We start from the raw sequence: 12,975 nt of genomic DNA, 5'->3' as shown, positions 1-12,975 counted from the left end.
GCCTCGGCCTCCCAGAGTGCTAGGATTACAAGCGTGAGCCACCGTGCCTACTGCTGTTTTTAATGTTAAATTTTACTGTGTTGGCAAATATATATAGGTATATAGTTTATTAGATTATTTTACACTGATGTTATTGTTTTCTTTACTAGTCCCATGACTGGAAACAGACATACAAACAATTTCTGAAACCAAAAGTTTTAAGATCTATCTGAGAACTCTGACCATTCAGTTATATTTATATGACTGGGAGGTCTGGTTAATAAGTAATCTATACATCCCCAATTTAATAGTGTTGTCTGTTTTTCACTTAAAGCTTTTGCTTTGTAGATTTGGCCTGAATTTATGAGAGCCACCAGATATAACTGATGCTTTTGTATTTTTGCTGTAGACACGTAGGGTACATTTTCTTCTTAAAAGCCAATGAGTCTTTTAGATAGCAAAGAGAGACAATAATATTAAAAATGATTGGAAATTAAGTTATGATTCCATTTCCTTTTTACATGATGTTAAATGTAAATTAAACCAATACAGAATTCTACTTTCTCATGAGCAAGAGTGAAAAGCATTTGAAAATATGTCTTATCTTTAGGAATTAGAAGTAGGAATATGGCAGTAAGGAAAGAGAAAGGAAAAGGAATTTTATGGCTTCTGTTATCCACATATGGAGACCTTTTAGTTTCAGGTATTGACGTTAGTAATGTATAATGAAACATAAAGAATGTGGGTTTTTCTTTCTCTGTTGTGCTGCTGAAGATTTTGGTGTTTTATTACGGGGAAACATACCTTATTTTATCTATGGTGTGGTTACTTGTTTCACAAGTGAGATCATTTCCTTAGGGGTTAGATATCTCCTACATTAAAGGGTAAATGTGAAGTTGTGAGATTGTGGTAATTAAAGAACACTGAAAAGAAAATTGCTCTTCTTTGACAACTTTTTCACTTTCAAAGAAGAGTTTATTTAAAAGCTGAGAATTCAAGTCTATATTAGAATTTGTTTTGAAATATCATCTTTAAACCTATTCTAGTGGAGAAAGGATAGATGTTTGATGCATTCATTATTGAAACTGGTAGTCACCAAGGAAAAACTGCAGTTAAATTCTTTTTTTTTTTTTTTTTTGAGACATAGTCTCACTCTGTTGCTTGGCTAGAGTGCCATGGTTTCAGCCTAGCTCATAAGCAACCTCAAACTCCTGGGCTCAAGCGATCCTCCTGCCTCAGCCTCCTGAGTAGCTGGGACTACAGGCATGTGCCACCATGCCCGGCTAATTTTTTCTATATATTTTTAGCTGTCCAATTAATTTCTTTCTATTTTTTTTTGGTAGAGATGGGGTCTCGCTCTTGCTCAGGCTGGTCTCGAACTCCTGAGCTCAAACAATCCACCTGCCTCGACCTCCCAGAGTGCTAGGATTACAGGTGTGAGCCACCACGCCCGGCCTGCAGTTAAATTCTTAAATCACAACATTCAGCCATGAAAGCACTAAATGGGAATACAGGTGCATATTTATCAAATGTAGAAATGGGAAAGGTACTTTGAAATATGACATCAAAAGCAGAAATTATAAAGGAAGAAGACTGACAGATTTGATTATAAAAAAGTTAAAATCTCTGTATCTTAAAACAGCAAACATAAAATTGCAACATTTTCATTATATGTGACACAAATGGATATTTTTACAAAGCAGTAAGAAAAGATGAACACCTGAAAAGAAAAATGATCAGAGGATTTGAACAAGTAATTTACAAAAGAAGCAATTAAAATATCTACGATATTTTTAGTCTATGGAAGAATGTTTAAGCACATAGCACAATCTTGTCATAATAAAAATACAATTTAAAATGCTTAGATACTATTTTTTCCTGTCAAATTACTAATGGTTGAAAACCAAAATAATACACTGTTGTTGGAAAGTCTCATGTGTTAATAGTATTTCAAACTGCTACTGTCCTTCTGGAAGACAATACATATAAAGGGTAATTAAATTTTGCAGAGTCTTTGACCCAACAAGTCATGTCTATGACTTTAAAAAAATTGTGGGGATGCAGAAGAATGCAGCTATGAGAAGTTCCATTACATTATTGTTCATAATGAGAAAAAAGTTGAAAAGAATCTAAATGCTCCCAAACAGGGAATTAGCTAAGTGTATCAGTTTCCTATTACTCCTGTAACAAATCACCACAAATTTCATGGCGTAAAACGATAAAATTTATTCTTTTACAGTTCAGTAGGTCAGGCGTCTGACACGGGTCTCACTGCGCTAGAATAAGGTGTTGGCAAGGCTGCATTCCTTTCTGGGACTCTAGGGGAACCCATTTTCTCACCTTTTCCAGTTTCCAGAGGCTGCCCTCTTTCCTTGGCTTGGGGACATGCAATGAACTCATCTGCAAAAGGTGGCCCACAAGACGACTTTCCTTTTTGAAAGGATCTGCCGTTGCCACCCCTCACGGACTCCAGACTGAGTCAGATCTCAGCATAGCCTGAGTGAAGAACTATGGTCATTGCTCTGGGAGAAAGTAGCTTATGGGCCAAATGAGTCACGGGACCTGGTGCGTTTGTACCAGCCCAGACTGAGAGAACACCTGTGGGGCTGCCTCTTGAAGGTGCTAGACTTGGGAACCAGGGTGCTCCCCCTGCCTTCAGCCACTCATTCCTGTGGTCACAGCCAAGACCTTGATGCTGCCGGTATTTGCATCCCCTCCCGAATCTCAATTTCATGCATCCTTTCATGTCACCTCTCATGATCTCCAGCTCACTCTCTTTACTGATCGTTTCACTCTCAAATACTGATTGTTTGATCCCACCAGGCCCTCCAAACCAATTATCTTACTTTCTTTTCACTCTCTCTCACCCTCTTTCCTATTTACACAACTTGAATTCCACTGTCCAACGTGTGGACAGGGAATCTCATAGTGTGGATATCATTCAGGCTGTCCTTGCCATTCTGGTGCTGACACAATGGTTCATGACAAAGTGGCCGTGCAGCAGGAATGGAGGCTTTGAGGGAGGGATGGATCTATTGTCGTGATATTTACACAGTGCAGCCTCAGACCAAGGGGCCTATCTACACGGGCACTTCCTCACCAAAGCAATCTGGCAGACTGGTGCTCACCTCTCAATAAGGTACTGTGTCAATTACACCCTACAGGGGCAACAGTTCATAAGGGTCACCTTCCCTGCCAGCAGCACATCTAGCAGCACATTGATTGATTTATTGACATGGTATTTACACAACGTAGCCTCAGATCAAGGGACGTATTTTATAACCAAGGAGTGAAACAAGGGATGTATGACAGTTGGATCCCACACAATCCATTATACAAAAATAGCCAGCCTAATGGAATGGCAGAATGGACTAATAAAGGCTTAAGAAAGGTGGCAGCTGAGAAAAAACTTCTAGTGGGTTTGAAATACTAAAGCAATGGCCAATATTTGGTGTTGTGTCTCCCCAAATTAAAATACATGATTCTACAGGGACCGAGAAACAGGAATGGTCCCTTTCACCAAGATACCCTATGACTCTTTTGTACAATTTGTCCTTTCCATCTCTGTAAGAGGTTCTGATAGGTTCAGAGTTCCTGGTTTAGAATGGGAGAATGTGGGGAACTGCTTCTCCCTGGGACAAAGTAAGACAGCAGGAGCTCCACTGAACTGGAAGCTCATACTGTGGGCAATTTAGGTTCCTCATGTCAGTGGACCAGCAGGCAGAGAACAGACTGCACTGGGATGGGGTGATTATAACTGACCCTGTTTACCAAAAGGAAAGCAGAGGATAGCTAGGGTCGCCACACAAGGTTAATGGGGAGGAGTGTGTATGGAACCCAAGGGATTCACTGGGTGTCACCTGGAGTTTTTCTGCCCAAGGACAATGGTGAATGAGCAGTCACAGCAATTGTGACCTGAAAAAGGCACTGCAATGAAGGGCTTGGATTCCTTGGGGAGGAGAGTCTAGGTCACTCTACCAGGAGAGAAACCAAGAGCAGCCAAACTGCTAGTCAAAGTTGAGAAAATTCTGGAATGGGGGTGGAGAAGGGAGATGACGTACTTTAATGTGGGACTGACTGCGATAGAAGAAACTAGCTTTTTTTGCTCTTTTGCCATAAGCTTTTCAAAGAGATTGTGGCTGGCCACCAACCAAGAGGGGACTCTGACTGCATGTGTACCACCCCCTAACGTCACCCCTGTGGGGAAGAAGTGAGGGAATCTTATTCTCACAAAAATGGAGGCACCATATTGTATTGCAGAGGCCAGTTGTAATGGGAGGGCACTAACAAACCTGTGTCACGTACTTTTTAAGTACTCCTTAGTGAGCCCTGCCTCACCTGTCCTAGGCCACTTACTCCTTCCCAGCCCCTACTGCGGCAGCTAACTGCATGGGCTACAACCAACGTCACATGGACACCACCCAAAGTTGCCTTAACTTATTCCCGAGCTTCCCTATGACCACTGGGGCGTGAGATGCCAAAAGTCTTCCTAGTACCCACACACAACTCAGAAATGGAGATGGAGCAGTAAATGCCCTGTGGGGTCGACCAGTAAGAGACAAAAGCCAGTGCCTGCCATAGGCGGGCTCACAGGCGATATGGTAGTTCCACTAGAACTCAGAAGGTGGTCACAGGAGATTAAGCATCTGCTGCCCCACATACCAGAGGTGGCCATCATGGCAGTGCACCTGTAGAGACTTCTTCCCTGCCTTTCTCTTCTTTCCCTCCTGCTTCTCTGGGATCACACTACTTAATAAAATACTAGCATCCGAGCTTGTGCCTCAGGCGCTGCTTTTTGGAGATAATCGCTAAATAAAAAAGGTTACACAATATTCTTATTTTGTTTATGTTATACACATGCACATATACATGTAAACACACAGAAAGAAGAATACTAGAACATATATATATATATATATGTATATATATATATATTTAGACAGAGTCTTGCTCTGTCGCCCCTGATAGAGTGTAGTGGCATCATCATAGCTCAATGCAACCTCAAACTCTTGGGCTCAAGCGATCCTCCTGCCTCAGCGTCCTGAGTAGCTGGGACTACAGGCATGCACCACCACACCTGGCTAATCTTTTTCTATTTTTAGGTAGAGATGGGGTCTCGCTGTTGCTCAGGCTGGTCTTGAACTCCTGAGCTCAAGCGATCCTCCCACCTCTGCCTCCCAGATTGCTAGGATTACAGGTGTGAGTCACCACGCCCGGCCTACTAGAACATATTTTATTACCAAATGTTAACAAGAGTTATCTTTAGTTGGTGATTATAGGTGATTGTTTATTTTCTTCCTTAATTATAACTTTAACATTTTTACAGTGAACAAATGTTAAGGGACAAAAATTATTAATAAAAATAATAGAAGTTATTTTAAAGAAATATTAATAATATGATCTGTTATAGAATTTATTTTGCCATTCTTTCTTTTAGAATGTATGTACCCCAGATGACAGGTTACATTAACAGATATAATTTTTACATGTTGTTTTGGTTGCTGAGTATTCCTTTTAATGACTGAAACTTTTTTCTAGTTAGTAGAATTTTCTATATCTGAACTTTTTAATATCTGAAACATTTCACATAAGATATTTAATCTGAACACTACTATATCTACCTGTTAAGCCAAGGTTTATAATGGAGATAATATTTATATAATTCATGCAATTGCACATTCATTTATTCTTCCCATATTTGTTGAAAACTTTCTGTGTTGGACCATGTTTTGAGCACTGAAAAGGCAAAGAAAAAGTTAAGACATGTTCTCTGTACTCAAGAACTCACCATCCAGAGGAGGAGCTCTCCTGATGTTACTTATCTTCTCTCACAGTTTACCTGTCCCTTTGTCTGTCTATCCATCCACTGGTCCATCAAGCCATCCACCCCCACTCCCTCAGTCTTTGGGGAAGGTCTTTGTGTTCCAGGCACTGCAATAGGCATGAAGAGTGGATGTTGCCTTATCAAAGTGGTAGGATAAATAAGCCGCTTCTTGGACACTTGAAGCTGTTGTGGAATAATTTTCCTAACATATGGAATTGATATAGAATATGATTTCAATAAGTGCATTCACTCGATATGTATTCGATTAGGTTCCTCCTCCATGCTGGGCACTGGGCTAGATGAATAGATCGACCCAGGGCCTCAGGACCTGGATTATATAGGGAACTATAACTAGCTCAGTGTTTCAGGCCCCTCAATGTGGGAAGACGTGGGAAATGAGTTATAGAGGTAGGAACACTGTGGAGAACTTTCGGCCCATGATAAGCAAAGCTTATAGATTATCACGGGACGATGGGAAGCCGGTTTTAAGCAGGCACAGGATTCTGTCTTTGTTAAAGAGAGACCACCCTGGCACCAACGTGGAGGCAGTGGCGGCTCCTGAATGTCTATAAAGAAGAGGATTAAGCGGCAGCAATCTGTTGGAAGGTGGGAATTTGGAAATTGTTTTAGAGCAATGTTTTCATAACAACACCCAGTTTTAATCTTAGCAAATGCTTATTAAGGATGGGGTGCTTAAGGGGAGGGGATGGCAGAAACGCATGTTTAGGGGTGAGGCTGAAAGCTTTCGGTGATGGCAGAGGGAGTAGGCTAAAGACAAGGAGGTTAGTTAGGAAATTATTGTTCAGGTCTGAATTAACAGAGGCCGTTGGGATGGAAGGGAAGGGACAGATAAGAGGGGTTACAAATGGTTTATTCCATCATAATGAGTTTCCACAAAGACCAAAGGGATTTAGAGGCAGGGCATCCAGGGCCAGGGAAGAGTGGACCTGGGGAGTAGAGCTGGCAATGGGCTCCCACGCTTCTCCTGCCTGTGGTGTGGCATGGGGACAGCCCCATCTCTGCCTCTGGTGAAGAAGAACAAGTGTGGGGACCGGATTTCCCCAGAGTGGGGTGGGTGAGAAAAGGGTAATTGCAGCTGGTTTGACATTCCGACCTGTGTGTGGACTTAGAATGAACTTTGTCGTGAGAACAGACTTCTATGGTGTTCCCACCCAATCTTTCTGGTTGCAATCCGGTCAGTTAGATGTGGTGTAGGGCTCGAGGTTTCTGTGTGGTGGATTTTTTAGGTAATGAAGCTGCCAGGCCATTTTGCCTCCCCCTGCTCCCCAGATCAAACCTTTGTCTCTCATGTCACCCGAATAGACTACTCACCACTTCTCATTGTTTCCGCATCTGCTGTGACCGTCCCCACATTTCTTTTCATTTTTAAAAAGCCACCATATTGAGATATAATTCTCATACCATACAATTCACGCATTTATAATGTACAGTTCGATGACTTTGGGTATATTACAGTATTAATTTTTAAAAATTATTGTAAATATATACAACATTAAATTTCCATTTTAACCATTTTAATTGTACAGTTAATTCAGTGGCATTAATTATGTTCACAATGCTGTGCAACCATCACTATTATGTATTTCTAAAACTTTTTCATCACCTTAAACAGAAACTCTGTAACCCATTCCCCTCTCCCCTCCAGGCCCTGGTAACCTTTAATGTACTTCCTGTCTCTGTGAATTTGTCTATTCTAGATATTTCATATAAGTGAAATCATACAATATCTGTCCTGTCATCTGGCTTATTTCACTTAGCACAATGTCTTCATTGTTGTAGCTGTTGTAGCTATCAGAACTGCATTGTTTCTCAGAGCTAAATGATATTCATTGTTCATTCATTTATCTGTTGATGGACATTTGGGTGGTTTCCACCTTTCGCTGTAGTGAAGAAGGCTGCGCAAGAATCTGTTCAGGTCCCAGCTTTCAATTCCTTTGGCTGTGAGTGAAATTGCTGAGTCATACGGTAATTCTATGTTTAGCTTTTTGATGAAACCCCTCATTTCTTGACAATTTTTGACCTAGCTTATTGGTACTTTCTCCACCACTAATTCCGTCTTCATTCTTGGTGTTTTCAATCTCCTTGCAGCACCCTGGCCTCCCAATTCCTTGACCTCTTCTCCTTCATTTTACCATTTTGTCCCTCACACTACCTCACCCATCTCCTAGTCCCTCCTGTGGTCATTGCCGAGATGTGTCATCGGCATTAGCTGCATCCCCTTCATCATCTCATTTCAGTCCTCTTCCTAGTACCTTGTAGTAAAAATCCTTCAACTTTACTGGGGGATCTTGCCAGCTTTTCACTCTCCCTCACGCTTTTCATGTCTTCACTTCCCCGCACTCACCAAGCTTAAATTCTACAGTCACTTAGTTTTAATCACCTCTGTGTATTCACTCCCACCTCCAGTGTCCCTTTATCACTTGGTCATATTTACTTGGTGAAACTACCACCATAGTTAAAATGAAGTCTTCACCCTGTTACTCACCATAGGCATAAAAGCAAAACCATGCAAGTCATTGATCTTATCTTAATTCATGGCCATGAACCTCAAACGGGCCTTTAATGCTTCCTGGCAGTCAGTATTACATTTTATTAGTTCTTTCACTTTCCTGTTCTCCCAAATGACTATTTCATGCTTTCTTCTCTCTCCACAAGACTCCAATCCCCACTCCACACTCGCACTTTGAGCTGATGACCTTGCTTCCATCACACTGAGGAAATTGACATAATCAGAAAGGGCTTTCCACAGAGTCTCCCGAGCACATCCACCTGCTGACCAGCATCTGCACTTGCAAACTCCACTTCCCTTCTAAAACTGTAGATAGACTCTCACCCCCAGGACACAGGTGAAGATACCTTATGGCTGGGGGAAGAGAAGAAGAAAAAAAACTTACAACTTTTGATTCCTGGGGGAAAGGTAGAAAAAGGTCCTCTGCCACTAGGGGTGGGATAGAATCACTGAGATGGCCCCACACCTAAGAGCAAAGCACATGGTACAGGCCTAAGACTGAGGCTTAACCAGGATTACAGAAAATGTTTCCCCAGCATTCACCCTAGGCTAGCAGGAACTAAGCAACAAGTAATAGCAGTTTACTAGTAGTAGAGGGCACAACAACATGGAGAGAGAATCTCTTTGATGTGCAGGCTCATAGGGAAAGCCTAAGGCTGAAGTGGGACAGGGCATTGAGAAAAATTTCTGGTAACCCAACCCCAACCATAAGTACAAGGTCATGCTAGAGAAATTGAAAGCCTGTGGTATACTGAGGATAACTGCAGCAACAATAAATGCAAACTGAGATGAACTCTTGACTAGATTGACTCAATTCCTCACAGTAGAGGCCTAGAAAAAGAAGAGTTATTCACATATCCAGACATGAAACTATTTACCTCAGTGACTGTTGATCTGCAGATTACAAGACACACAAAGAGACAAACAAAAACAGTACACAGTCAAGAGACACAATGATCAACAGAATCAGACTCAGATATGACTCAGATGTTAGAATTCTCAGAAAGAGAATTTAAGTAGTTATGATTAATATGTTAAAGTCTCTAGTGGAGAAGTAGACAGCATATGCGAACATATGAATGGTATTGGCAGAGAGATGGAAACTGTAAGAAGATATCAAATGGAAATATTGGAGATGAAAAACATGGTGAAAGACTAGTAACTTTGATATGCTCGTTAGTAGAGTTGGCTCAGCTGAGGAAATAGGATACTTGAAGACAGGTCAATAGCAATTTACCAAACTGAAGCATGAAGAGAAAAAAGAATGAAAACCAAACCAACCAACCAATCAACCAAACAAAAACAAATTCAGAGCAGATCATCCAAGAGCTATGGGACAAAATCAAACTAATAGTCATGTAATTGAAATCCCAATAAGAAAACAGAGGCAAGGGTGCTGAAAAAATATTTGAAGAGATGATTGATAGAGTGAACCTTTTATCCCTGGTGAAGAAATATTAATAAAAGGCTTTGCACTTTTCTTTGTTAGCCTGATTCTTTGTTTCACTAATCTGAAATACTTGGACAAACTTAGCTCTCTAATTCAGTTTCTAGAACATAGTATATTCATTCATTCAATTTAAAATACCTGTGAAGTATCTACTATGGGCTCTATCTGGGAGTTACTTCCCTAATGGATCTTATGGTCTAAATAGAGACCAGAGTCACTAGGCTCTAGTGCAATGGTCAATGAAAAGACCAGGACTTTGGAAACAAGATAGCCCTGGCTCTAAATTCTGGCCCCATCATTTCACATCTTTGTCATATCTGAGCACAGTAGTACCTAGTTTATGGAGATGTTGAGAGCACTACAGTAAAGTAATTGTTCCGACTGTGAAATACTTGGCCTAAGGTGATCCCAGGCATTTCCTCCTAAGTTTCTCAGGTGACTATGAAGGGGTTGTCAGGGTAGGGGAGTGCTGATGTAAAGTGTTTCCTGGCACATAGTTGGCACTCAACAAATGTCAGTGCACCTCCTGTACCCTAACTCAACCTGCAATCACCCCCAAGTCACAACCTTTTCCAGATGTATCCCGCCCAGAGTGTGAAGCTGATTTCCCCTTTATTATGACTGGAGTGGGGAATGGATGGAGTCAGAAGAGAGAAAGTCTCCTCCAGTTAAGTCAGAGGCTGGATGGGCTATGGCTGCCTGAGTCTTGTTTCCCAGAGATCATAGGGGTCTATGGCTTCCTCCGCAGCTTCTCTGAGCACTTGGAGACCAGGAGCTTTAGCCCAAGGCAACATATATGGCAGTCCCCACTCAGCCAGAGGGGGTAGTGCTCACTTTTCATTTCTCTGAGACTTTGTTGTCTTTACTCTGCCCCCAAACAATCAGAACCAGGAGTCTGTTTTATTTTTTGTGAAAACCATACTTTAGATTATGGTGTAGGACAGTGGTCCCCAACCTTCCTGGCACCAGGGACTGTTTTCATGGAAGACAATTTTTCTACGGATTGGTGTGGGGGGATGGTTTTGGGATGATTTAAGTACATTACATTTATTGTGCACTTTATTTCTATTATTATTACATTGTAATATATAATGAAATAATTATACAACTCACCATAGGTTGAGGACTTTTGGTATAAGACATTTATAAATCTACCTTTCAAAAGTCCTTGAATTAGCAAAATTTGATAATTAACTGGTGATGGGGGCTGGGTGATGGATATGTAGGGGTTCTTGTATTATTCCGTGTACTTTTGAATGTTAAAAAATAAAGCCCTGATTGCTTACCTGCTGTCTATATTAATTGTACCACTGTCAGGAGAGTGACCTTGTAATATATTCTTGCCATTCATATGGAGAGAGATTATTGGAACTTGACTGGTTTACCAGATATCCCACCATGAAAAATTTGACTAATTACTATGAGTTACAACGTAAAAGACTCTTTAAAGTCTAGTTTAAGTGTATTTTAAATGTTTATTCTCTTTTCATTTGGACTTTTTTGGGTTATTTTATTGCTAGTCTGTGCGATAGCTATTTTTTGGGGAGCTGAATGAATTTGGATAACTATACAGGTATATTTGACTTTTTATGGTGTTTACGAAAAGTAATTCATAGGCAGTGTCTGTGGTTTTGCACTGAACCACTTGAAAGTGCAGCTGTTGGGCAGGGTGTGGTGTCTCCCTGGCTGTTTGAGTGAGATACCCCACATCATACTACAGTAAATATTCAGAGGCTGGAAACCACATCTTATGTTCTGAGAAAAGAGAATAGAGCTAACTATTGGGGGGGCTCCTGTGGGCATTTGGAAATTTGGGTTATAGGTTTTGCTTTGTCCACCAGACCACTTTATTAGATTAGATTTAATTACTTCTCAAGGAAGGTATTTAAGGGCAAATGGATAATGAGGGCTATTTATTTTCTTACTTGACATCTATAGAGGGATATAGTGGAGTCCCAGGGTGCCCTTGGCAGTAGGATGCTGGGTGCAGTGCAGGTGAAAGAGTGTGTGTATGTGCATGTGTGCTGTAAGCTGACCGCCTGTGAAAGTGAAGGCTTGATTAAGATGTCTTTAGTTAAAATAAAAACTTTAAACTAAACTGAGAAAATAATAATGACGTAGTTCATGAGAAGATGTTAGTGTAGGAAAATCGCCAGAGTGGCAGGATTTTTTAAGAGTAAAGATGCAACAGCATTTATCCTACAGCCTGGCTGTAGGAAAGAACTTCTCTTCTTTAATAATAACTAATATATACATGGAAGCCTTCCACTGTGATTACGTCTTATAGTTTTCCCAATTGTCCATTTTATACATGGAGAAACTGGTTATTAGGGAAGTTGTGTAATTTGAGACAGTTAATGAATTGTGACCTGGAATGCAAATCCAGGCTGACTCCAGAGCCCATGCTCTTAACCACTGTGCAACAGTGACGAGGTCTGTGCGAGAGTATCTATGCAATAGTGATGCCTGTGCAAGAGTTTCTGTATAATAATGACATCTGTGCAACAGAGATGTCTGTGCAACAGTTATGCCTGTGCGAAGTATGTGTAACAGTGAGGTCTGTGCAACAGTGACGTATGTGCAGCAATGTCTGTGCAACAGCAATGTCTGAGCCCATCCCCCTAAAATGAGGGAGCTGGTCAGCTTGTCAGCCTGTTTTTACAGCGGATGGAGAGTCACATTCTAGCTGTGATTCTTGTGGTGCCCTGTGGACTGCCCCACTCCAATCCATTTATTTTCCTTTGCATATTCAGGAGGTAGGACGATATTTAGACATGAAGTAACTCTGGGGAATGCCTTGCAAAAGTAACTTGCAGAATGCAGTTTTGGGCAAATGTATATTGATCTATGTTTTCTTTTCTAAGTCTTCTTATTTTTTGTTTTAAAATATTAATTAAGGGGGTACAAGTATTTTTGTTACATGATACCTTGTCTGATCTACATTTTCTTAGTGACTTTGTCTTGGGCAAAATGTGAAATCTTTGAGGAAGTACAGAGGGGATGCTGGAGCCCAGGGGAGACCCCTGGGCCCAGGCGATGGGGGAAAACTGCTTGAGGTGACTGGCCCGGCAGCTGCCTCGGGGTCTGTGAGCTGCCAGACTTTTTGACACTTGGAAAAACTGCCCCGTAGTGTAGTATTTAGGGGAGTTTCCCATAGAGTGACTGAAGTCTGAGGTCTAGTTACAGTTGAGT

The sequence above is a fragment of the Propithecus coquereli genome, unplaced genomic scaffold, assembly GCF_000956105.1.
Source record: "Propithecus coquereli isolate 6110/MARCELLA unplaced genomic scaffold, Pcoq_1.0 Scaffold47, whole genome shotgun sequence".
In the NCBI taxonomy this organism is placed as follows: domain Eukaryota; kingdom Metazoa; phylum Chordata; class Mammalia; order Primates; family Indriidae; genus Propithecus; species Propithecus coquereli.
The sequence above is the reverse complement of the archived record's forward strand: the minus strand, read 5'-3'. Positions refer to the sequence as shown.